At 33.6% G+C, this 24,409-nt stretch overlaps 1 non-coding gene and 1 pseudogene across 1 annotated transcript; one reads left to right on the top strand and one right to left on the bottom strand.

Moving 5' to 3' along the window:
* Positions 1-1,708: 1,708 nt before the first annotated feature.
* On the top strand, positions 1,709-9,352 carry LOC110639411 (disease resistance-like protein DSC1; annotated as a pseudogene).
* Positions 9,353-23,891: 14,539 nt separating this feature from the next.
* Positions 23,892-23,993, bottom strand: LOC131177385 (small nucleolar RNA R71). Its single transcript, XR_009146902.1, has one exon. It is a non-coding gene; the product is annotated as a small nucleolar RNA R71 (small nucleolar RNA).
* Between the last annotated feature and the right edge of the window lie 416 nt (positions 23,994-24,409).

The following is a 24,409-nucleotide window of genomic DNA, read 5'->3' as shown; positions in this document are numbered from 1 at the left end:
AATTAAGGTAACTTCTTTAAAGAGTTATTAGCCTCGATTTAAAAATTTTATTATTTTTAATTCTTATTTTACTTTTCTCGGATACATTAAAATTAAATAATTTTTATTTGATTATTTTGATTTAGTTCATAATTTGGGTCAATTTAATTATTTTTTTTAAATAATTTATAATTTTATATTGTAATCAATAAATATAAAGTTACTCTATATTCTCTATATAAAGTTATCTATGTGCACAATTTATACTTTTTTACATAATTGATACAATTTTTTCTTAAAAAGTTGAAAGTTACTTCTCAAATCTTCACGGTAAAGTAGGGGCTAGCAACCATTTTTCCTCATTGTCTTTTTATTTATTTATTTTTCACATTAGAATATTTTCCTATTTTAGCTAAATAACTATATTTTTATGCATAAAAATAGAATTATATTAAAAAATTAATTATAGGCAAGAATAATTAAAAATATTACTTAAAGCCAAATAAAAAATAAAATATATATAATAATTTGATCAATGAATCAAATATTAAAATAGTCTTAGATTTATAATCTTATCAAATTAAGTAGTAAATTAGTGTCATTCAATTTATTTGACCAATAATATTAATAAATTTTAAATTATTTTTGAATAAAATAATATCTCTGTATTTTAAATAAAATAATCACACAAACTATCAATAATTTATGTATAAAATAATTAAAAATTATATTTTTTTTATATAATTTTGCCATAAATTAATTTAACCAGCGCAGGCGGTGAATTTTTATACGAGATAAATATTATGAATTTGTGATTTATTTGCAATGGTGACTTCTAATTGTGCTTCGTTTATGATTCCATGCTTCATCCTCATGATTCCTGTTTAGCTTCCAGGAATTTTCAATGATTTTTTAAAATTCTACCCACGATTTGCCTTTAGATTTAATGATTCTTCCATCTTGCAATGAATTTTCTTTCTCGCTTGGTTCCTTCTTGAAGTCTTGCTGGAGGAATGTTGGATTTATTCAATTTAAGGTTTTATTCTCTGCAGAAAGTTACTGTCACTGCATCTGCTGTGAGCAAACTCATCACAGATCAAGGAAGAAGAAGTACTGCCTAATGGAACCAAGGCAAAAGTCTTAATCACTTGTCGTCGTCGTCTCTCTGCATCTACGATTCAAATGAGATGATGGAGTCTTTTGATGGATCTCTCTTTGTTTCGCACTATTAGCTTATCAAAACAGAAATTTTAGTTATCGTTTCCATCGTTTCATTGTTAGTCAAAACTTTTATTCTATGCTCAGAAAGGTTATTTGATTTTTCTAAACAACTCATGCACGTGATAATACAAAAATCATAAAGAAAATAAAATTAGTTTGGTATGTAATTTTCCATTGATCTAAAGCTCAACCGTTAGCTAAATCTAAGGCTAAAACATATACGTTAACAATAACTTAACTGGTAGACTTCGAGTCCCCTCCCCCAATTTGTCTACTCAAAGAAACAGAACGTGGAATTCCAAATGAACTTTTGCATACCAAACATGTTGTGTGAATTTGTCATAAATTTTTTTGAAATTCATTCATTTATACTAGACAAGTTCATAGTTTCAATCTTGTAACATTCGTCAATGATGATTCCTTTTTTCCTTCACCAGGAAAAGAGGGAGCCTTTATTGATTTCTACTCTGAAGTGATTTTGCTATGAACATCACTGTAACTGTTCATTATGGCAACTGCTTCCACTGCACATAAATGGAAGTATGATGTCTTTCTTAGCTTCAGAGGACAGGACACCCGTGATAATTTTACTCGCCATCTACATGAAGCTTTATGTCATAAAAAAATCAAAACCTTCACAGACAATAACCTTGAAAGAGGGGAGGAAATAACACCAGCACTTTTGAGAACAATTGAAGAATCAATGATTTCTATAATCATTTTCTCAAAAAACCATGCATCTTCTCCATGGTGTTTGGATGAAATGGTGAAAATACTTGAATGCAAGGAAAATTTTGGATAGATTGTTTTACCAATTTTATACCATGTAGATCCATCCAATGTAGAAGAACAAAGTGGGTGTTTTACAGATGCATTTACTGAGCTTGAGAAGAACTTTAAGGAGAAAATAGAAAAGGTGCCCAGGTGGAGGGCTAACTTGGTGAAAGCAGCTGGTATATCTGGATGGGATTCCCAAGTGATCAGGTATGTATGTATTACTCTTGCTTTTTGTTTAAGGTTTCATAAGGGAACATTGAGAAAAGGTGAAAAAAAAAACTATCTTTTTGTGCAGATGTAAATGCAATTGACAATTGATAACAGTAGCAAATAATATATTATTTATATAAGCATTTAAAAATGTTTTTGCTAGCAAAATTTAGAATTAGAACTAATAATTGATCATAGCGTCGTTTACTTCAAAATAGGTATGGGCCACCCTCCAAATTCAACCAAACTTTTTGATGAATAGCAATACCGTCAATTTTTTTTTTCGATAACCTAAAAACAACAATAACTCACAAACAAAATTAATAACAGAATATCCTAACACCAAAAACATGAATTCCAATAAATTTTATTCCCCGACAATGGAGCCAAAATTCTTGGTGGCTGTTGAATACACCAGAAATTAAATTAACTGAAATTACCAATTATTAAATTTCATGGGCTTGTGTAATGGAAAAAGAAATAAAGGTTGGGGGGGGGGGGTAATTCGCAATCCAAAGAAGAATTAAAAAATAAAAAATTAAGATCTAAAATTAAATAAGAAATTCTCAAATTAAACAAACTTCAGTCCAAGCTAATTCGCATTTCAATACATTGATTCGATCATAGACAAAAGAAATACAATTATCTCTTATTGAATACTTAACGTAGATTTACCAAACAGCGAAGTAAAATCCCTAACTTCCCTATACTCATCAATTCGAGCCCAGTACCCTTGTTAACTCTAATTATTAACTGAATTGGTATTAAGCAATCCTCATCAAATTAAAAACTGCTTTAAGAATAGGAAGTAGTTAAGCTGAACAATAATTTATGAAGCATAAATCATTTAATTCACTCTATTGTTTCCTTAGGTTATTATCGAAAATTGGGATCATAATAACCTAATTGCTACTCATGTTCAATCTTACACAACAATTACGGATTATGAAAATGAACTAGCACTTGACCACTTCAAACAATTAACTAATAGGCCTTTTTAGCAAATCATTCAATAGATCAAAGACAATGAAATCGGAAAATAATAGATATTCAAAAAGACATAAATTAAATTAAGAACCTGGTCTCACAAATCAAGCAAAAGAACTTGAATCCCTTGAACTGAATTAAAAACTTAGCCACTCATGTTCATGGCTTACAGAAAAATTAAAGAAGAAAATTGACGAAATCTAAAATGTGAATAGAGAACGAAAGTCTAATTCTCTCTTTTTGAGAGGCTGCTCAATGATCCCTTGTGTCGGCTGCTGCCTCTTCTATTTATAATAAATGGTTTGGGGTTAGGTTTTTAGAGTCTCTGTCAAAAACTGTAACTGGAGCAAAATCACGAAACTGATGTCAACGAATACATGGCCCGTGTATCACTACATGGCCCAGGGCAGTGTAACTTACTAGAGCTAAATAGGTATGTCTTGCATAGGCACAGAAGGTTACACGGGTCTCCAGGATTTACAAGGGTCAAGTTACACGGCCCGTGTACTTTGTTTCTTCCTCGGTTCTCTGGATTTCTTCTGGCAGAATGTTACACGGGTCTGTGGTTGTGCTTACACGACCCGTGTACTTTGTATCAACAACGCTTCTCAATCCTTCGATCTTTTCAAGTTTCCTTCCACACTTCTATGTTCTGGGACTTCACGAAAACCCTGAAAAATACAGCAAGAGTCAAATTAATGCAAATGCTGAAAATTTCTCCATTTAACATAATTATTTCAATAGCTCTCTAAACATATGCCTAATAGATAATTTTACTTTAATCAACTGAATTAGGCATAAAGATACCATAGAAACATTAAATGTGATGGAAGTAAAATTAATAAATTATGCACTTATCAAATTTTCCTTCATTTATGATTCCATGCTTCATCCTCATGATTGTTTAGCTTCCAGGAATTTTCTTGCTTGGTTCCTTCTTGAAGTCTTGCTGGAGGATTGCTGGAAATTATTCAATTTAAGATTTTATTCTCTATAGAAAGTTACTACCACGGTATCTGCTGTGAGGAAACCCATCACAGATTGAGGAAGAAGTACTACCTAAACAGGAAACAGAGGCCCTAAAACAAAGATCAAGGAAGAAGTAAAACCTAAAGGAACCAAGGCAAAAGTCTTTATCACTTGTTGTCGTCATCGTCTCTCTGCATCTACGAATCAACTGAGATGATGGAGTCTTTTGATGGACTCTCTCTATTTGGTTCTCACTATTAGCTGATCGAAACAGAAATTTTTGTCATGGTTTCCATCGTTTCATTGTAAGTCAAAACTTTTATTCTATGCTTAGAAAGGTAATTTGATTTTTCTAAACAACTCATGCATGTGATGATAAAAAAATCATAAAGAAAATAAAATTAGTTTGGTATGTAATTTTCCTTTGATCTAAAGCTCAACCATTGGGTAAATCTAAGGCTAAAACATTTACATTAAAAATAACTCACCAGGTAGACTTAGCTTCGAGTCCCCTCCCCCAGTTTGCATACTCAAAGAAATAGAACGTGGAATTCCAAATGAACTTTTGCATACCAAACATGCTGTGTGAATTGGTCATAAATTTTTTTTGAAATTCATTCACTTACACTAAACAAGTTCATTGTTTCAATCTGTTAACATTCGTTGATGACTGTTCATTATGGCAAAAGAGGGAGCCTTTATTGATTTCTATTCTGAAGTGATTTTGCTACGAACACCATTGTAACCGTTCATTATGGCAACTTCTTCCACTGCACATAAATGAAGCTTTATGCGGTAAAAAAATCAAAACCTTCACAGACAATAACCTTGAAAGAGGGGAAGAAATAACACCGGCACTTTTGAGAACAATTGAAGAATCAATGATTTCTATAATCATTTTCTCAAAAAACTATGCATCTTGTCCATGGTGTTTTGATGAAATGGTGAAAATACTTGAATGCAAGGGAACTTATGGACAGATTGTTTTACCAATTTTCTACCATGTAGATCCATCCAATGTAGAAGAACAAAGTGGGTGTTTTGCAGATGCACTTACTGAGCTTGAGAAGAACTTTAAAGAGAAAGTAGAAAAGGTGCCCAGGTGGAAGGCTAACTTGTTGAAAGCAGCTGGTATATCTGGATGGGATTCCCGAGTGATCAGGTATGTATATATTACTTTTATTTTTTGTTTAAGGTCTCATAAGGGAACATTGAGAACAGGTGAAAAAAAAAAAATTCTTTGCAATTGATAATTAATTACAATAGCAGATAATATATTATTTATACTCATTTAAAAAAAGCTTTTGCTAGTAAAATTTAGAATTAGAACTAACAATTGATTGCAGAACTTAAACATGGAAATGGAAAGCTAGGGTTTGAACAAACAAAATTTCATTGCATATTAAGTTAAGCCATAGCACTAATTTTATGTTGCTCAGGTATATATGGGTCCATAGTTGGCTCTCTTGCCTAATTGTTTAAGCTGGAAAGCCTATATTTTTAATTAAATGGTCTTTTTTTTTTCTTGGACCTGTTTGTTAACATAATTAGATATGCAGTAACCTAAACAATAACAAAGTGTTAACAATCTTTTGTCTATAGAAGATTGACAAAGAACATAAATTGTTTAGCAAAATGTTGCAAGTATTACGATTTTTTATTTATTTGGATCATTTTGTTATAAAAATGCATGGCTTAAAGGAAAATGTTGGAGTAAGATAACTCTTTTGTTGTCTCAATACTTTTTATTCATCGTTAGGTCTGAGACTAAACTTGTGAAAGAAATTGTGGAACATATTTTGAAGAAATTGAATCATGCGCCCTCAAGAGACTTAAAGGGCCTGATTGGAATTGACTCACGCATTACAGAGATTATAGATTTACTACAGAATGAATCATCAAAAGTTCGAATTGTGGGAATTTAGGGAATGGGTGGCATAGGTAAAATGACTATTGCTGGAGCTATTTTCAATACATTCTCAAGTCAATTTGAAGTTTGCTGCTTTCTTGAAAATGTTAAGGAAGAATCAAAGCAATTTGGTGGGCTTGTTTGTTTAAGGGAAAAACTCCTTTCTGAAATACTGGATGAAGAACATCTACATATTACCACTCCCAACATAGGATCCATGTCCATTAAGGATAGGCTCCAGCGCAAAAAGGTTTTGCTTGTTCTTGATGATGTGAATGATGTAGATCAATTAGAATTCGTAATTGGAAGATGCAATTTTGGTTTGGGAAGTAGAGTTATTGTGACATCTAGAGACAGGCATGTTCTTATGAAAGGAGTTGATGAAGTATATAAAGTTGAGGGATTGAATGATGATGATGCTCTGCATTTGTTCAGTTTGAATGCTTTTAAGGAGAAGTATCCAAGGAAAGATAGAATGGAGCTATCAAATAAAGCTGTTAAATACTCTCATGGCAACCCCTTGGCAATTAAAGTTATTGGTTCTTTTCTGTTTGGCAGAACAGAACAATATTGGGAAAGTGCACTGGATAAACTTGGAAAAATTCCTCAGCCTAGAATTTTTCATGTGTTGAGAATAAGTTTTGAAGTGCTAGATGATGAAGAGAAAAGTATATTTCTTGATATTGCATGTTTTTTTAGGGGGCAGCAAATTGACTTCGTAGAGAGAATACTAGATGGTTGTGGTTTCTCAGCAGGAATTGGAATTACTGTTCTTGTTGATAAATGCCTTGTCACTGTCCTACATAACAAGTTGAAAATGCAGGACTTGTTGCAGCAAATGGCTCATGAAATTGTTCGCCAAGAATCTATTAATGGGCAGGGAAAACGCAGTAGATTGTGGAGATCTTGTAATGTCTGTCAAGCGTTAACCAAAAATCTGGTGAGAGCCATATGCATTCTATATGTTTTTATACTTACATGTGTTTCTATTTATGTGTTTATCAAAGTAAGCCTAATATGTTGGGGTAACCTGTGCTTTATTTATACTTAGCTGTGATCTTCCGGGAACTGAAAGGGTTGAAGGGATATGGTTAGACACATCTCAAATAGGAGAAGTGGATTTGATTTCAACAGCCTTTTTGAGGATGTATAACCTTAGATTGCTCAAAATCTACAATTTTACAATTAGAAACTCTGAGCTCTTTGCCATCCAATTTCCAGGCAGAGAACCTTGTTGAACTTAACCTGGCTTACAGCAATGCTAGACAGTTATGGACAGGAGTACAGGTATGCTGCATTATTTTCTTGATTCCCTTTCTTCCGTCATTGCCTTTTGAAAATGCATTTTAGTTTGGGCATGTGCCTATTGTTGTATCCTATTATATTGTTTTTGCTGAATCTTGCGAGTTTGAAAGAGATTAATCTTAGAAATTCTGAGCACTTATCTACAGTGCCTGACCTCTCTCTGGCTAAGATTCTCGAGAGTGAATTTTGAATACTGTACTAACTTGGTCGAAGTTCCCTCATCTAGTCAGTCTTTAGAAGCTCAGTGATTTGAATATGAGATACTGCACAAGCCTTGAGACCTTTCCTAGTGTTATTAATCTGAGATCGCTTAAGACTCTTAACTTTTCTGACTGTTCAAATCTTATGAAGTGTCCAGAGATTGCAAAGAACATAGTGTATTTAAACTTAAAAGGGACTGCAATAGAAGAACTTCCCAAATCAACTGGCCATCTCAGTGATCTCATAACATTGGATTTGAAGGATTGCAAAAGAATCAGCAATCTTCTAGAAAGCATTTGTTTATTGAAATCCCTTGTGACTATTAATCTCTTTGGCTGCTCTGATATCACCAGGATTCCAAATATTTCAGGGAAAGTGAGATTCTTGTACTTGAGTGAAACTACAATAGAAGAAATTCCCTCTTCAATTGGTAGTCTCTCTAGACTCTCTTGCTTGGATCTTACAAACTGCAAAAGGCTCAAGAATCTTCCTTGTGATGTTTCTAAGTTGGCATCTTTTGAAAAGCTTATTCTTTCTGGCTGCACAAGAATCACTAGGTTTCCAGTGGTTTCGAGTAATATAAAGAAGTTGCTTTTAGATGGGACAAAGATCGAAGAAATTCCCTCATCAATAGAGTATTGCTTTGAACTTGAGGAACTAGGCCTGCAAACTGCAAGATTTCATATTCTTCCGAGTAGTTTTTGTAAGTTGAAATATTTGCGAAGGCTTAATCTCTCAGGCTGCTCCAGATTTGAGAGTTTCCAGAAATTTCGTGTGACGGGGATTCATTGAGATTTCTTCACTTAGATGGAACAGCGATAAGAAAGGTGCCCTCATCAATGAAAAATTTGAGTGGTCTTTCTATCTTGCAACTGAGAAACTGCAAAAAACTTAAATTGAGTGGTGTCTCTATCTGGGAAAAACTTGGTGTCTCTACTTGGGAAAGACTTTTTCCATTGTCAATGGCCATCGCAGAATTCCAGTGGAGAGATTTGACGTTCTGCGTAAGCTATATCTAAATGATTGCAGCATATTGAATGTGCCTAATGCTATTGGCTTCTTATTCTCACTAGAAGCATTAGATCTAAGTGGAAACTCATTTTCAGAGATACCTCAAAACATCCTTCAGCTCGAAAACCTGGAGTACCTCGGCTTAAGAGATTGCCTGCAGCTAAGATTAATACCTGCACTACCACCGCGGCTGACAAAATTAGATGCAGAAAATTGCATTTCTCTGCGTTCTGTAACTAGTAAATCAACTGGAGTGGAAGGAAACATTTTTGAATTCCTTTTCACTAATTGTTACCAGTTGAATAATTTGGCAAAGAAGCGTATCATGGCATATGCACTAAAAAAAATTCATTGTTATTCCAAAAGGCTGTCCAATCAGGTCTATTTCTGTCTCCCTCATCTATTTTTTCTTTTTCTTTACTGATCATATTCCTTGTTAATTCCAAAAGGGAATCTTGTTTATGCTTCTCTGGATCTGAAATTTCAAAGTGGTTTAGCCATCAAAATGTAGGATTTTCCACAACAATCCAGCTGCCTTCACATTGGGCTAATAGAGAGTTCCTGGGTTTCATTCTTTGTTCTGTTATAGCATTCAACAAACTCCATGTAGACGACTCTGGTTTCCAAGTGAAATGTAGATACCATTTCAAAAATGAATCTGGAGACAGCAATGATCTATATTGTTATTTCAGCTGTTGGTATGGTTCAAGAAATTTGAGGAAGCATCATATGTTCATTGGGTATGACCCGTGTTTGGATGTTAAAAGGTGGTGGGTTTGGTAAATACAATTAAGGTTTTAATTGAATTATACCTTGAAGATATGAATGGACTTCCTTTTCTCTGCTCTGATGTTTGGAATTGTTGGGTCTGTCTGCTATATGCCCAAGAAGAAAGCTTCTGTAGAAGTCTAGCCATAACTGTCATAGTCGAGTTTCTAAATGCACCTTATTTATTAATTTCATGTCAACTCTTTGAGAGGTTGAGGCACATTTATCATCTTGTTTACTCGAATTTTAGAAAAAAAAAAAAATAAATAAGTGATAGGAAATAAAAACGATTGATTGACTGAGTATGTAACTGTTTTTAGGATATTTTTTATTGATTACTTTATATACACTTGTTTTATAATAATAATAATAATAATAATAATAATAATAATAATAATAATTTGTACTTTTAGTCTTAAAGATAATCATTAGTTCTAATTGCTTGGTATTAAAGATTAGGGAAAATTACAAAAAAAAAAACTGTGTTTTTACTCATTTTTATTTCAGAATTTGTGATTCATTTTGTAACAAAATGATACCCTGAGATTCGCACCGTTAGTAAAAGATAACTTTCTGTATTCTCTCATTAAGAGATATTGACGTGGAATAGAAAGGTGCTAACGCATAGCAGAAATATGCTAACATGTTTGTTCTGAAGTTCGCCACATAGCTCCTCTGGTCCGTTGTTCCATTATACTTATCTAACATAGGCAATTTGAATTTTGGTGGAAATTATTCAGCCAAGATTGACCCGAAAAATGGAGACTCATCTCCCAACCCAAAGTTTTTCTCCTCCATCTATTTCTGATACCTTTATACTGCTTTTACCAATCCCCAATTCACCTTTGGTCCTAGTGATTCATCATATTGTTCTTCTTGTTTGCTCACTCACCGTGATCTGCTTATTTTTTCTTCCTAAATTGTTTGTCCACTGAGTGATCTTCTGTTTGGTTTCTTTAGTTCTAGTGTATCTACCCCCATGGAAGGTGTTCTTTATGACTTTTCCTGCTTTTGGGATAGGTGTCCCTAATGGAGCACTGGTCCCCTAGATCAATTCTTTGAGGAAAGCGATTTGAATCTCCATCTTCTGGATGTGTTGGTACATATGCTTTGGTGTCGTGCTTTGAAACAGGTTTTGCTGATCTAGGATGATAGTGTTATGTGGTGAAATCGGGGCACCAGATGGAATCATGGGTGTAGTCAGATTTTGAGTCCTTATTGTTGCAGGTGGGTCTCTTCCTAGTGTGGGAGCGATGGAGATGATGCTTTTGCTAGGAGTCCTTAAATTTGTAGCCATTAAGATGACAAAAACCACAAACAATGAAAAATAATTAGGACTAATCAAAATGCACTAGTAGCACAGAAAATGTTAAAAGGAAGAGAAATGATTTCAGATGTAGGTTCTCAGTTAGTGATCTGAGTTTCCCATAGACAGCACTACTGTTGCGACCGTGAGTTCCTGAATACTAGTCTTAATGCCACATATGTAACACCCCTATGTTCGGTAGTGCGTTCTACTGTTCTAGTGATCAGAGTTATCCGGACAGCTAGGATGCCTAGAACTACACTTAGATATTGATGAGGAGACATAAAATAATGAAATACAAGAAAAGAAAATATAAGAAAAGCAAAGAAAAAATAATAGCAAAGAAATGTAACCAAGTTAAGCGAGCCAAGAACCCTAGCGATGGGTGACCGCACCGGGAAATCACGGCGTGGACCGTTGACTAGCCCTGGACCGCGGGGAACCCTGAAAAATATTTTTAAGACTTATAGAGACATCAATTGAAGTATAAATGCCATTAGAAATATCAAAGAAAAATTAATTAATTAGTACAAAGAAAAGTGAGAAATCGAAAAACGGACAAAACCCGGTATTACCGAAAAATCGGGAATGCAACTCGAACAGGGGCATTATGGTCATTTGACACCCCGAGTTGTCTTTTTACCTAAATGTCCATTAAAAATAAATAATATTACACTTGAAAAATGTCATGAAAAATTAATTTAGTGGTACCTAATGTAAATAGCAAAAATGGAGGGTAAATGGAGTAATTATCACTTAAAACCTATTAAATGATTATCCTAGCATGAGTGGAGCACTATGGGAATTAAAAATTCACTAAGTGCGCAGATTACTCCACTAATGTCTTCTTCTTCCTCTCAAATTCAACTTTGCCGAATTCCATTCTCCCTAAAAATCTCCATTGCCGTCCCATGTGAGGAGCTCCATCCACTCAAGATTAAGCCATCCAATGATCAAGTTGCCTTCACTAAAGTTAGAGTAAACCTCTTGGGCAGCATTTTGGGAGCAAAAAGGAGAGATTTGAAGGAGTTTTGGCAAGCTCCACTTGAGGTACATGTTCAATCTTCTTTCATTTCTTTGTTAAACTTTGTGTTAGAGTTGAGATGAGTTGATTTATGAAAGAAAATGGAAGATTTGTTGAGTTAGTGAAGTGTTCAATTTTCGGCAGCCCTCATGTCCATGGAGAATGAATTATTTCTTCATATATTTAGTGATTTGGGGTATTGATTTAGGTGCTTAAAAGTATTGAAGTTGATTTCCATGTATAAAGTTGAATGGTAAGTTTAAAAAGTGGAAATGGAAGTTTGATGTGTGTGTATTTCTTTGGCAGCCTCATGGTGAAGATTGGCAATGTTTAAGTTCATGAATAGTTGTTGAATTATGGTACAAAACATGGCAGCTTATATATATGAATTAAGTAGTGATAATGTATGTGAATTGGTAGTGGAAATTGTATGTAATGGTTAGGTGATTGAATTGTTGTAAATTGAGTTGAAAAATTCTGCACTTTATGGTGTATGTTGAATGTAATTGTAAGCTGCCAAAATGACCTATAATATGTTGTGAACTATGTTTAGGTTATGGTATAACCAGAATTGGCTTGAATGTTGAGTTTGGTAAGTGATAGGAGTGATCCTTGATGTGTATGAAAGAAATGCAATAAGGCAGTTTGTGTTTTAGGCCTAGAACTTTAAGTGTGTGGCTCCAATTGGTATGAGACCAATTGGAGGTGAAACTAGGCACAAAATGTGCCAACTCTCATGAAGGAAGCATACCAAAATTCTGCTTGCAAGGTAGCTTGAAAAATGACCAAATCCGGATTAAGTGCAAATAAGGCCTGAAAATTTACCATTTGGGCAGCAATTAGTATTTTGACCATAACTCACTCAAAACAAGTCCAATTGACCTGAAATTTTGACCATGAATAGTTAAGACCCATATCTACAAGTCTTATGAAGACACTAAAGCCCAGAAATGACCATAAGCAAGTCAAACAGCTTGTACAAGTTCGGGTCCAAAAACTGGCCGAACCAAAATTGACCTAAAATGACCAAAAGTGACCAATTTTGATGCACTTTGACCAGCAATAGTAAAATGACCATAACTTGGTCTACATAACTCAGAATAACCTGAAATTTTGCCCCGCGTGCAATAAGACATAGATCTACAAGTTTGTAGTTTTGACCGAAACCCGAAAACCGAGGGAACTAGGTCATCTGGCTAGGTCAAACTAGTATCCCAGAATCCAGCAAATTGCAAGAAAATGCAAGATACATGGAAATGAGTTTGGTAACATGTACCAACCCTAAAAGGCTATCCAAAGTGACATGTTAGTAACATTAAAACCTAATTTACCTAGAATGCATCGAGGGTTGACATATTAGGTTGACTAAGCAAATAATAGAATTCAGTGAATTAATTATCAAGCATTATCGTTAGAGATAGTTTAATTAAGTACTGAAACACTTCAAATTGTGTTTCTTAGTTAGCAAAGACTCAGGGAAAGGGAAGGAAACATTGAGTCAAGGCCAGGAGACAGTTATCAGAGGTTTGTGCACAACAGTTATTTCTTTTGAATTTTTCAATTGAAATAAATTATGACTATTTGTATATTATTGTTTTCAATTATGGAAATGTGTTTGAATGGATACTTATAGCTTGAAAAGCATTGTAAATGGTTTGAAACTGTGGAAAAATTTATTTAGTGTGATTTGTGAAAATTGAAGTTACTTATGAATTGTGTTGCCATTTTGTGAATGAAATTATGACTTTGGAAATTTATTGGATTCTCACGAATCATTTGAATAAAATGTTTGGAATTGATTTTGTGTTCACACTTAGCATGACAGTATCATATCATTCCTTCTCCATTTATGGGGTTGTGATCGTTTATTTTTCTTCTCTATTTATGGAGTCGTGATCGTTTATTTTTCTCCCTCTCTGGTTTACCAGTTGAGGTGATCGGATGAGTACTCATTATATAGCTAGCTCCCTTCCTCATTGATTTTGATTAGTGGGGTTGTGATTGCTTTGTCGTGGTGTACAACGCGGCATTGATCGGAAATTTTGTATCATGGCTTAAGTTGTGAATGAATTGGCAACACTGTGTTCTTAAATTATTCGACTAAATTGTATTATTATGAGCTTTGATAATTAGTGAAATGGAGTTTAAACTCTTATTGACATTCACTGTCTTTTGAATTTAACTATGTTTTGATCACTGAGATTTATTGTGATATTGTGTTAAATTCCTTATGACATTCATTGTCTCGAATTTAACTATGGTTTTACGTATCCATCATTTATATGATTTATGAATTGTGATTTAAAGTTGTATTTGGTTAATGTTGTGCACCACTGAGACATTGTCTCAGCGATAGCTTTTCATTGCTGTCGTAGGTAGACAAATTGACAGGGCAGCAAACTAGGCTGCTAGTGCATTCAGCAAGAGATCATCAGGTATATTGAGTGTACCACATTTTGCATTTTGTACTGTAATGTATGTTCACTGTATGTATATATTGTTCTTGGTTTTGAGCAGTTGTAAATTAAACTTGTACATTGAAGTTGTAAAATAAATTATGAGTTATTATGACTTGTAAAATTTGTGCTGTATTTCTTTTATCTCAATCTTTGAAAAACTATTGTGGATTTGAGTTGAAAAACATGTTGTGTTGAATTATGTTGGAGTTTGAGATTGAGAATTATATTGAAGTGCTTTTACAGGTTTTCTGAAGAACTGTTTTATTCAAAATACAGAGGGCGCTCCGCCAAAATTTTTACAGAAATTCCTAATAATTCATATGTGTTATCTCTTTCACTTAAGTTCAAAAAAAATTTTAACACCTATAAATAGTGCTCACCACTGCAAAAAGAAGTAAGAAAAGTTTTAAAATCCCTTGTAGTGTATTTAATGGGTTATCAGTAGACGAAGTTGGTAATTCATTAGGTATACTACAGGATCATGTTATGCCTTACAGAGGGGTAGGGTGTGACAACATAGACCTGCAATAAAAAAGAAAAAAGAAAGATGGGTGGTCTTCTATCAAGCCACTTCGACGCTCAAGTCAGAGAACTAGATGTAGAATGTGAACAAGAATTGTTATGAAATTTTGAAAATGAGAATATGCGTACCTTCTTTCTCATTACTTAGTTGGTATTTATAAGCTTATTAGGAAAATAACTGTTGCTTCGTTCATGGATATTATCTTGACTGATATGTCGAGATTGTCTCTGTAAAATCCGTTCTTGCTTTCATTACTAGTGTGATTGCTCAGTGTATCTTCCTCTCACCTTGTAGAGAGAGCAAAAGTACTTCTGTTTGATCTTGTTTCAGTTCGATTGTGCTTTATTCCACTCACTTGGTCTTTTGATTAGCATTTGATCTTTTCTGGCTGCCAAGTTAGATATTTGTATAGAATTTTGACTATTTGACTTGAATTTGTTGGTGCGTGGTATCATTTAGTAAAACATAAAACAAAATAAAACTTTAAAATTAAAATTAAAATATTAAAAACTACAAAATAAATATTAATGAAAATATAAAAAAAATGGAGAGATATACAATGAATATAATTAATATTGTTATATTTTTGGTGTCATAATTAATAATTATATAAAGTTATTAATTTTTAAATTTAAAAAATACATTAATTGTCCAATCAATATATATGACAATATAAAAAAACTCAAAATTTTCTAAAAAAATTAATAATAATAATAATAATAATAATAATAATAAATTTTAAATGAAAATTAAAATATGAAACAACGTCAAATAAAATATTTATAAAATGTAGAAAAATGGAGAGATATACGATGAATATAATTAATATAGTTATATTTTCAATGTCATAATTAATAATTATATAAAATATTAATTTTTATATTTAAAAATATATTTATTAATTCAATCAAAATATATAAAATAAAGAAAAATTCAAAATTTTCTAAGAAAAAAATAAATAGAAATACTAAACAAATAAAGAATCACTTTCTCTTTAATTTATTTTAATATGTAGATATAAAAAGATATAGAAATAGTTAAATTACAATATTTTTAATTTAAATATAATATATATAATCGAATTTATTATAATAATGATACTAGTATAAAATATATTTATTAGTAAAAACTACTTAATAAATAAAAAATAAATTTTACCATAAAAATTTTTAAATAAAATCAAGTATTATAAATTATTAAAAGCAATTGTATCTTTTGTGTTATATGGAACAAAATCAAATTAAAATTTATTATAATTAAAAAAAAGTAATGTTTATATGTATTTTTTAATTTACTATGTTAATAAAAAGGTAACTTTATAATAAATATTTTTCTTAAAGTGATATTCATAATAATTAAATTTAAATATTAGAAATCATAAAATGAAAAATAGTAAAATACATTGAACTTTCATTAATATGGTTATATTTCCAAAACGGTCCAATCGAAATGGAAAAAAAAAAAGATTGATACCATACAATTAGATAAATCTTTAGATATTACAAACAATAAAATAAAAGTCATATATAATGAATGTAATAATTAAGATAATTATATTTTTAATTGTGAAAATTAATCGTATATAAATATATTAATTTTAAATTAAAAAATCTTAATTCAATTAAAATAAGAAAAATAAAAAAAAGAAAAATTGAAAAATGTTAAAAATTAAACAAAATAGAATGCTAAAATAAAATGACCGTCATTTTTTTTTAATTTTAATATAAATATATATAAAATAGATATAAATAAATATTATTATTTAAATAATCCTATTTTTAGCGAATGGCATTGTACCAAATTATGTTAGGAATTGTGATTTGATTTCACCTATCGTAATAGCCACCTGTGTGTGTAAAAGGAAAGGAGAAGAAAATATAATTCCTAAAATTCTCTTCTCTATAAAAAAAAATTAATTAAAAAAACTTTATTTTAAATTTAATTTTGATATTCAAAAATTAATATTTAGTGTAAACAATAATTCAGTGAGTGCAAATGCAATTCATCTGAATAAAATAAGATTTTTGGCTAAGCTCACATAAACTGCGGCTGTTATTCGATTTTGACTAGCCGACGAGCTTGACCCAATGAGTGTTGTTGCTTGGGTTGGATCAGCATACGTGTCGTTAGGTCATTGTTATAGAAAGTCAATCACTATGTTATGAAAAGTCAATCACTATATTTTTTCTCTGTATATTTTGTATTCTGTATTCCTATTTAGGATTTCTTCCTAATTAGTAGAACACAATTATAGGAATCAATTGTATATATATACCTATGTACAGATTAATTGAAATCAATGAGAATCATCTCTTTCTACATGGTATCAGAGCAGGTCATCAATCTAGGGTGACTATTTGTTCTCACTACCCAGCTCAGGAGAGACTTTGGCCGCCGACTGGCCGTTTCAACCCCGATCAACATCGTCGGCGTTGCCTTAACCCCTCATTCCACCACTGTGTGTTGTTGCCTGATCCAGTATACCATTAAAGGTCTTCTGAGGTTTGGCTCTTAGATCCTATTTCGGTATTTGCTTGATTTGTGATTTTGGGTTATTTTGCTGCTATAAGCACTTTGGATTAGCGTTTCGGTTAGTTTTCTTTGTCTCAACAAATGGCAGACAATAAGAATGTTATTTCTGATGTGATTCCGGTGATGACTAAGATCACGGAACACAAACTTAATGGTTCGAATTACCTGGAGTGGAGTAAGACTGTTAGGGTCTATTTGTGTAGCATTGATAAGGATGATCACCTTACTAAAGATCCACCCACTGATGATACACGACAAACTTGGCTAAGGGATGATGCTCGGTTGTTTTTGCAGCTTCGAAACTCGATTCATAGTGAGGTAATTAGTTTAATTAATCACTGTCAATTTGTTAAGGAATTGATGGATTACTTAGATTTTCTGTATTCTGGTAAAGGGAATATCTCCCGTATTTATGATGTTTGTAAGGCATTCTACCGTGCTGAGAAAGAGGATAAGTCTCTCACGGCTTATTTTATGGATTTTAAACGGGTATATGAGGAACTTAATGTATTGTTGCCTTTTAGTCCTGATGTGAAAGTTCAGCAGGCCCAACGGGAGCAACTGGCTGTTATGAGTTTTCTTGCAGGCCTTCCTTCAGAGTATGAGACTGCTAAATCTCAGATTCTCTCCAGTTCTGAGATTTCCTCTTTGCATGAAACGTTCACACGGGTCCTTCGTACAGAGAGTACTCAATCTTCACAGCCTGCCAGTAGTGCTCTTATTAGCCGTAATCCAAATGGACAACAGGGTAATAGAAGAGGAAGTAGAGGAGGAATTACAGGCAACAGAAGTAATCAGCGTAATGGAGAGGCTAGTTCTAATCAGGACTCAAGAGGAGTCATTTGTTATTATTGCCATGAGCCTGGCCATATAAATTATAATTGTTCACAACTTCAGAGAAAAAATCAGCAATCACAGATGGCAAATATGGCAGCAAAGAATTCTACAGTATCTTCCTCTGAGAAAACTATTTTGGTAGCTGCAGAGGATTTTGCACAATTTTCCCAGTATCAGGCATCTCTAAAGCCTACTAGTTCCCTCACATCGCGATCACGAGTCGTAAATCCACTACATGCCTTGTGTCTTCTTCATCCAAATGGGTTATTGATTCTGGTGTGACAGATCACATGACAGGTAATTCTAGTCTTCTATCTGCTTTTCAGTCTAATCTCACTTCCTCTACTGTTACTTTAGCTGATGGTTCTACTTCTTGTGTCATGGGTTCTGGAACTGCGAACCCGACTTCGTCAATTTCTTTATCTTCTGTTTTGTGTCTATCAAAATTCTTTTTTAATCTACTTTCTGTTAGTAAACTTACTCGTACCTTAAATTGTTCTGTTACCTTTTTTCCTTACCAGTGTTTGTTTCAGGATCTTACGACGAAGCAGATTATTGGTAGAGGACACGAGTCAGGTGGTCTCTACATTTTGGAAAATCATGTACCGCAGTCGCTTGTTTGCTCCAGTACCTTAACACCTCTTGAAGCTCATTGTAGATTGGGTCATCCTTCTTTGTCTACCATGAAGAAGCTGTGTCCTCAATTTCAGTCTTTATCAGTACTAGAATGTGAGTCGTGTCAGTTTGCAGAACATCATCGTTTGCCTTCTGTGTCTAGAGTCAATAAACAGGCTTCATTCCCTTTTGAGTTAGTTCATTCTGATGTTTGGGGTCCTTGTTCTGTTACATCTAAAATTGGATTTCATTATTTTGTTACTTTTGTTGATGATTACTCTCGTGCTACCTGGTTATATTTAATGAAGAATCGATCTGAGTTATTTTCTATCTTTTGTGCCTTTTGTAATGAAATCAAAACTCAATTTAATATTTCTGTGCGCATATTAAGAAGTGACAATGCCAAAGAATACTTTTCAGCACAATTTCAGCCTTATATGACACAAAATGGCATTCTTCATCAGTCTTCCTGTGTGGATATCCCATCCCAAAATGGCGTGGCTGAAAGAAAAAATCATCACCTTCTTGAGGTAACTCGTGCTCTTCTTTTTCAAATGAAAGTACCTAAACACTTTTGGGTGGACGCAGTTTCTACGGCATGTTTTTTGATCAATCGTATGCCGTCTTCTATCCTTAATGGGGATATTCCTTATACTACTTTGTTTCCTACAAAATCTTTGTTCCCTATTGAACCCCGTATTTTTGGTTGTACCTGTTTTGTGCGAGATGTTCGTCCACAGGTTACTAAATTGGATCCAAAATCTCTCAAATGTTTCTTCCTTGGGTACTCCCGGCTCCAAAAAGGGTACCGTTGTTTCTCTCCTACTCTTAATCGTTATCTTGTTTCTGCAGATGTCACATTTTTTAAGTCCACTCCATTTTTTCCTCCATCATCTGTGTATGAGAGTCAGGGGGAGGAGGATGATCTCTTAATATATACTATCCAACCAATGTCCAGTCCTCTCCCACAGCCTGTTCCTTCTGTCTCTAGACCTACTCGACCTCCTGTTGTTCATGTTTATTCCAGGAGATTGGAGATTCTTGACTCAGATCCTCCACCAGCTACTTCGTTGGGAGATCCTGTACCTCATACTGATCATGATTCTGATCTAGACTTACCCATTGCTCTTCGTAAAGGTAAATGTTCATGTACTTACCCTCTCTCTTCTTTTGTTTCTTATAATCAATTGTCTTCTTATTCTAGGTGTTTTGTTACTTCTTTAGACTCTGTTCCTATCCCTAATACTGTTGATGAGGCACTGTCTCATCCTGACTGGTGTAATGCTATGAAAGAGGAAATGGAGGCTTTAGATGCTAATGGTACATGGGAACTATTGCCTTTGCCCACTGGTAAGAAAGCTATTGGTTGCAAATGGGTATTTACAGTAAAGGTAAATCCTGATGGTTCTGTGGCTAGGTTAAAAGCACGCCTTGTAGCAAAAGGATATGCTCAGACATATGGGGTTGATTACTCTGATACTTTTTCTCCTGTAGCTAAACTTACTTCTATTCGCTTGTTTATCTCTTTAGCAGCTACATATGATTGGCCCCTGCATCAATTGGATATCAAGAATGCTTTCCTTCATGGTGATCTTCAGGAGGAGGTGTATATGGAGCAACCACCTGGGTTTGTTGCTCAGGGGGAGTTGGGTAAAGTTTGTAGGCTTCGGAAGTCTCTTTATGGCTTGAAACAAAGTCCTAGGGCATGGTTTGGGAGATTCAGTGAAGCAGCACAGGAATTTGGTATGCAAAAGAGTAAGTGTGATCACTCAAGATTTTATAGGCAACTGAGGTCTAATTCTCTTGGTAGTCTATGTGGATGACATTGTCATCACCGGGAGTGACTCGCAGTATTTCATCTCTTAAAACCTTCCTCCAAACTCGGTTTGGACCAAAGACTTGGGATTGTTAAAGTATTTCTTGGGTATCGAAGTTATGAGAAGTAAGAAGGGTATTTTCTTGTCTCAAAGAAAATATGTCCTCGATCTATTGACAGAGACAGGAAAATTAGGTGCTAAGCCTTGTAGCGCACCAATGACTCCAACTTTACTATCAAGTAGGGGATACCGAATTGTTTGAAGATCCAGAGATACAGGAGATTGGTAGGAAAATTAAACTACCTTACAGTCACTCGTTCTGACATTGCTTATGCCGTTAGTGTGGTAAGTCAGTTTATGTCTTCCCCAACTATTGCTCATTGGGAAGCCTTGGAACATATCTTATGTTATCTGAAGGGTGCTCCAGGAAGAGGTTTGCTATATGGTAATCATGGGCATTTGAATGTTGAATGTTTTTCAGATGCTGACTGGGCTGGATCTAAGGTTAACAGGAGGTCATCTACTAGATATTGCGTTTTTATTGGAGGAAATTTGGTGTTTTGGAGAAGCAAGAAGCAGAGTGTAGTTTCTCGATCTAGTGCTGAATCCGAATACAGAGCCATGGCACAATCAGTATGTGAGGTAATGTGGATACTTCAATTACTAGATGAGACAAGTTTTAAGACCCCCCTGCCTGCGAAATTGTGGTGTGATAGTCAAGCTGCTCTTCATATTGCTTCTAATCCGGTGTTTCATGAGCGGACCAAACATATTGAGATTGATTGTCACTTTATTCGTGAAAAGATTCAACAATAGATCATCTCAACAGGACACATCAAAACTGGAGAGCAGTTAGGAGATATTTTCACAAAAGCTCTGAATGGAGCTAGGATTGACTACATTTGTAACAAGTTGGGCATGATTAACATTTATGCTCCAACTTAAAGGGGAGTGTTATGGAAAGTCAATCACTATGTTATGGAAAGTCAATCACTATATTATTTCTCTGTATATTTTGTATTCTGTATTCCTATTTAGGATTTCTTCCTAATTAGTAGAACACAATTATAGGAATCAATTGTATATATATACCCATGTACAGATTAATTGAAATCAATGAGAATCATCTCTTTCTATAGTCATTATCCACCTTCCTTAAATGAACACTATCTCTAAGGTGGAATTGTCGTATCCCGATATATTATATGATAAATTAGTTATTTTATATAAAATAAATTTAATAATGAATGAATATATAAATATGAATGAATTTTAACAAGTAAATGTATTTGTGTTCAGTGAATTTTCATAATTTTATAATTATTTTATATTTTCTAAATTAATTTTATTTATATATTTATCTAAAAATTATTCATTTATTTATATTTCAAGACTATGATATGTTATCGGTGGAGACTACTTTGAGTCCCGTAGGTAGCCATGAGTGCCATACATTGGAATTGTAGAGGGCTTGGAAACCCACCTACAACTTGTTTTCTTAAAAAGATAATAAAGCGTGAAGATCCCAAAATGCTATTCTTAACGGAGATAAAATTGGAACCAACAAAAATGATGAAGGTTCGTGAAAAATTAGATTTCAAGAAGAATATTGAAGTTGGTTGTGATAGAGTAGAGGTAGGAAAGGTGGCTTGTGTTTGCTGTGGAAGTTAGAGGTGTAAGTCCAATTGTTGTCTTTTTCTCTCCATCATATTGATGTTATTGTAAACTCATCCTAGTGTTTCATTGGTATATATGGAGGGGCAAAGGAAGCTTTAAAAGTCTAAACTTGGGAGCTCATGATTTGTTAAAAAATCATTGTTCATTGCCTTAGTTATGCGGAGGGGATTTCAATGAAATTTTATTTTTAGATGAGAAGAGTGGAGGAGTGTTGCATGATCAATAGAGGTTGGATGATTAATAGAGGTTGGATGATTGTCACAAAGCTTTGGATTTGTATAAGTTTGATGATTTGGGTTTCAAGGATTGAAATATACATGGAGTAATGGTGATGGGGACTGAAAATATTCAAGAGAGAATTATTTGTTTTATTGCTAATGTAGATTAGGTGAGCTTATTTCCAGATTTTGAGGTTGTTCATTTGTTAAGACAAGGTTTGGATCATTGTGTAATTCAAATCAAATGGTACCATAAAAGAAGTGATAATAGGCTAAAGCCTAAGCCATTCTGATTTGGACATATGTGGATTTGGGATGGGTTATGTTATTCGGTCATTAAAGAAGTATGGAAAACTTAGGGTATTGGTTTGAGTGGGTGTGATGTAGAGGGTAGAATTAGAATGTGTAGTATTGCATTGAAGGAATGGGAGAAAGCCGAGTTTTGAAGTGTATCTGGGGAAATGGTTGATTGCAAATAAGGGTTAAAATGGTTACAAGAGGGGTTCGAATCTGTTGAAAAGATAAAGGAGTAGAAGGAAATATATACATAAAAAAAAGGGCTAAGGGAATTAATGCGTGGGGAAGAAGAGATGTGGGCACAACGTTCTAGAATTCAGTGATTGAAAAAAGGTGACAAAAATACTTTTTTTTTTTGCCATTTTTACTCTAAATACTTAATTCATTATAATTTCCTTATTTCTCCCAATTTAATTTGCTACATCTCTTACTCTATTTTTGGCACAAATTATCGATAGCCCAAATAATCATAACTTTCATAGTTTGGTACTTAAACAACAAATATCTGTGGGACGATATTTTTTCTTTACTACTTGAACGACCCGTATACTTGCGGAGTACGCAATCAAGTTTTTGGCGCCATTGTCGGGGATTTGTTTTGTTTGATATTAGATGATTGATTGTTTGGTTAATTTGGGCATTTTATTTTTTATTTTAATTTCTTTTTTTTATCATTATACTTTGAGATTTTCTTATTTTGATTTTTCAGGTACATATCTTTTATATGAGAAGAACAAAAAGTGCAGAAATTGATTTAATTTTTGATCCTGAGATTGAAAAGACAGCTAAAGCTTTAAGAGCAGAGTCTAAAAGAAGAAAAGCTGAACTAAGAATTCAAAGACAGCAAGAGCAACAAGTGATAGAAGCTATGGCAAACAACAACAACAGATTAATTAAGGATCATGCTTTTCCTAGTTTTGGAGATTTTAGATCGAGTATTACAAGGCCTAGAATGGAAGCAAACAACTTTGAGTTGAAGCCCTCACTTTGTCAAATGGTTCAACAATCACAGTTTGGGGGAGGTCCTACTGAGAGTCCACATGTGCACCTTGCACATTTTCTTGAGATTAGTGACATGCTGAAGATAAATGGAATGTCAGATGATGCCATCCGATTGAGATTATTTCCTTTTTCTTTGAAGGATCGTGCTAGGGAGTGGTTATATTCATTACCTTTGGGTTCAATAACTACTTGGGATGAATTATCACAAGCTTTCTTGGCTCAATACTTTCCTCCTAGCAAGATTGCAAAATTGAGAAATAAATTAACTTCTTTCAAAGGATGATGAGAGTCTCTATGAAGCTTGGGAGAGATATAAGGATCTTCAAAGGAGATGTCCACATCATGGAATCCCTAAATGGATGCTAGTTCGACATTTCTACAATGGTGTTTCTCTAGCAATTAGAAGTATAATTGATGCATCTTCAGGAGGTGATCTTATGGAGAAGTCAGAAGATGAAGCTTATTTAGCATTGGATAAAATCGCTTACAACAACTATCAATGGAGCTGTGAAAGAAATGGAATGAAGAAGCCAGCAGTTGTTGTATATGAATTAGATGCCATGAGTATGTTCAATGCCAAATTTGATGCTTTGATGGGAAAAATGGATAAGTTAAGCATGAAGGTTGACTCATCAATTGGAGGATCTAGTCATACAGAAGATGTTGGTGTGGGAAATATGCATTGTATCAATGATTTTCCTTCCTATGGGCAAGAGATTGGAAATAAGCAAGTTGATTTTATTGGGAATTACAATTAGAAACTAG

The sequence above is a fragment of the Hevea brasiliensis genome, unplaced genomic scaffold (assembly GCF_030052815.1).
Source record: "Hevea brasiliensis isolate MT/VB/25A 57/8 unplaced genomic scaffold, ASM3005281v1 Scaf437, whole genome shotgun sequence".
In the NCBI taxonomy this organism is placed as follows: domain Eukaryota; kingdom Viridiplantae; phylum Streptophyta; class Magnoliopsida; order Malpighiales; family Euphorbiaceae; genus Hevea; species Hevea brasiliensis.
Note: the sequence above shows the minus strand (reverse complement) of the source record. Positions and strands in the feature narration are given on the sequence as shown.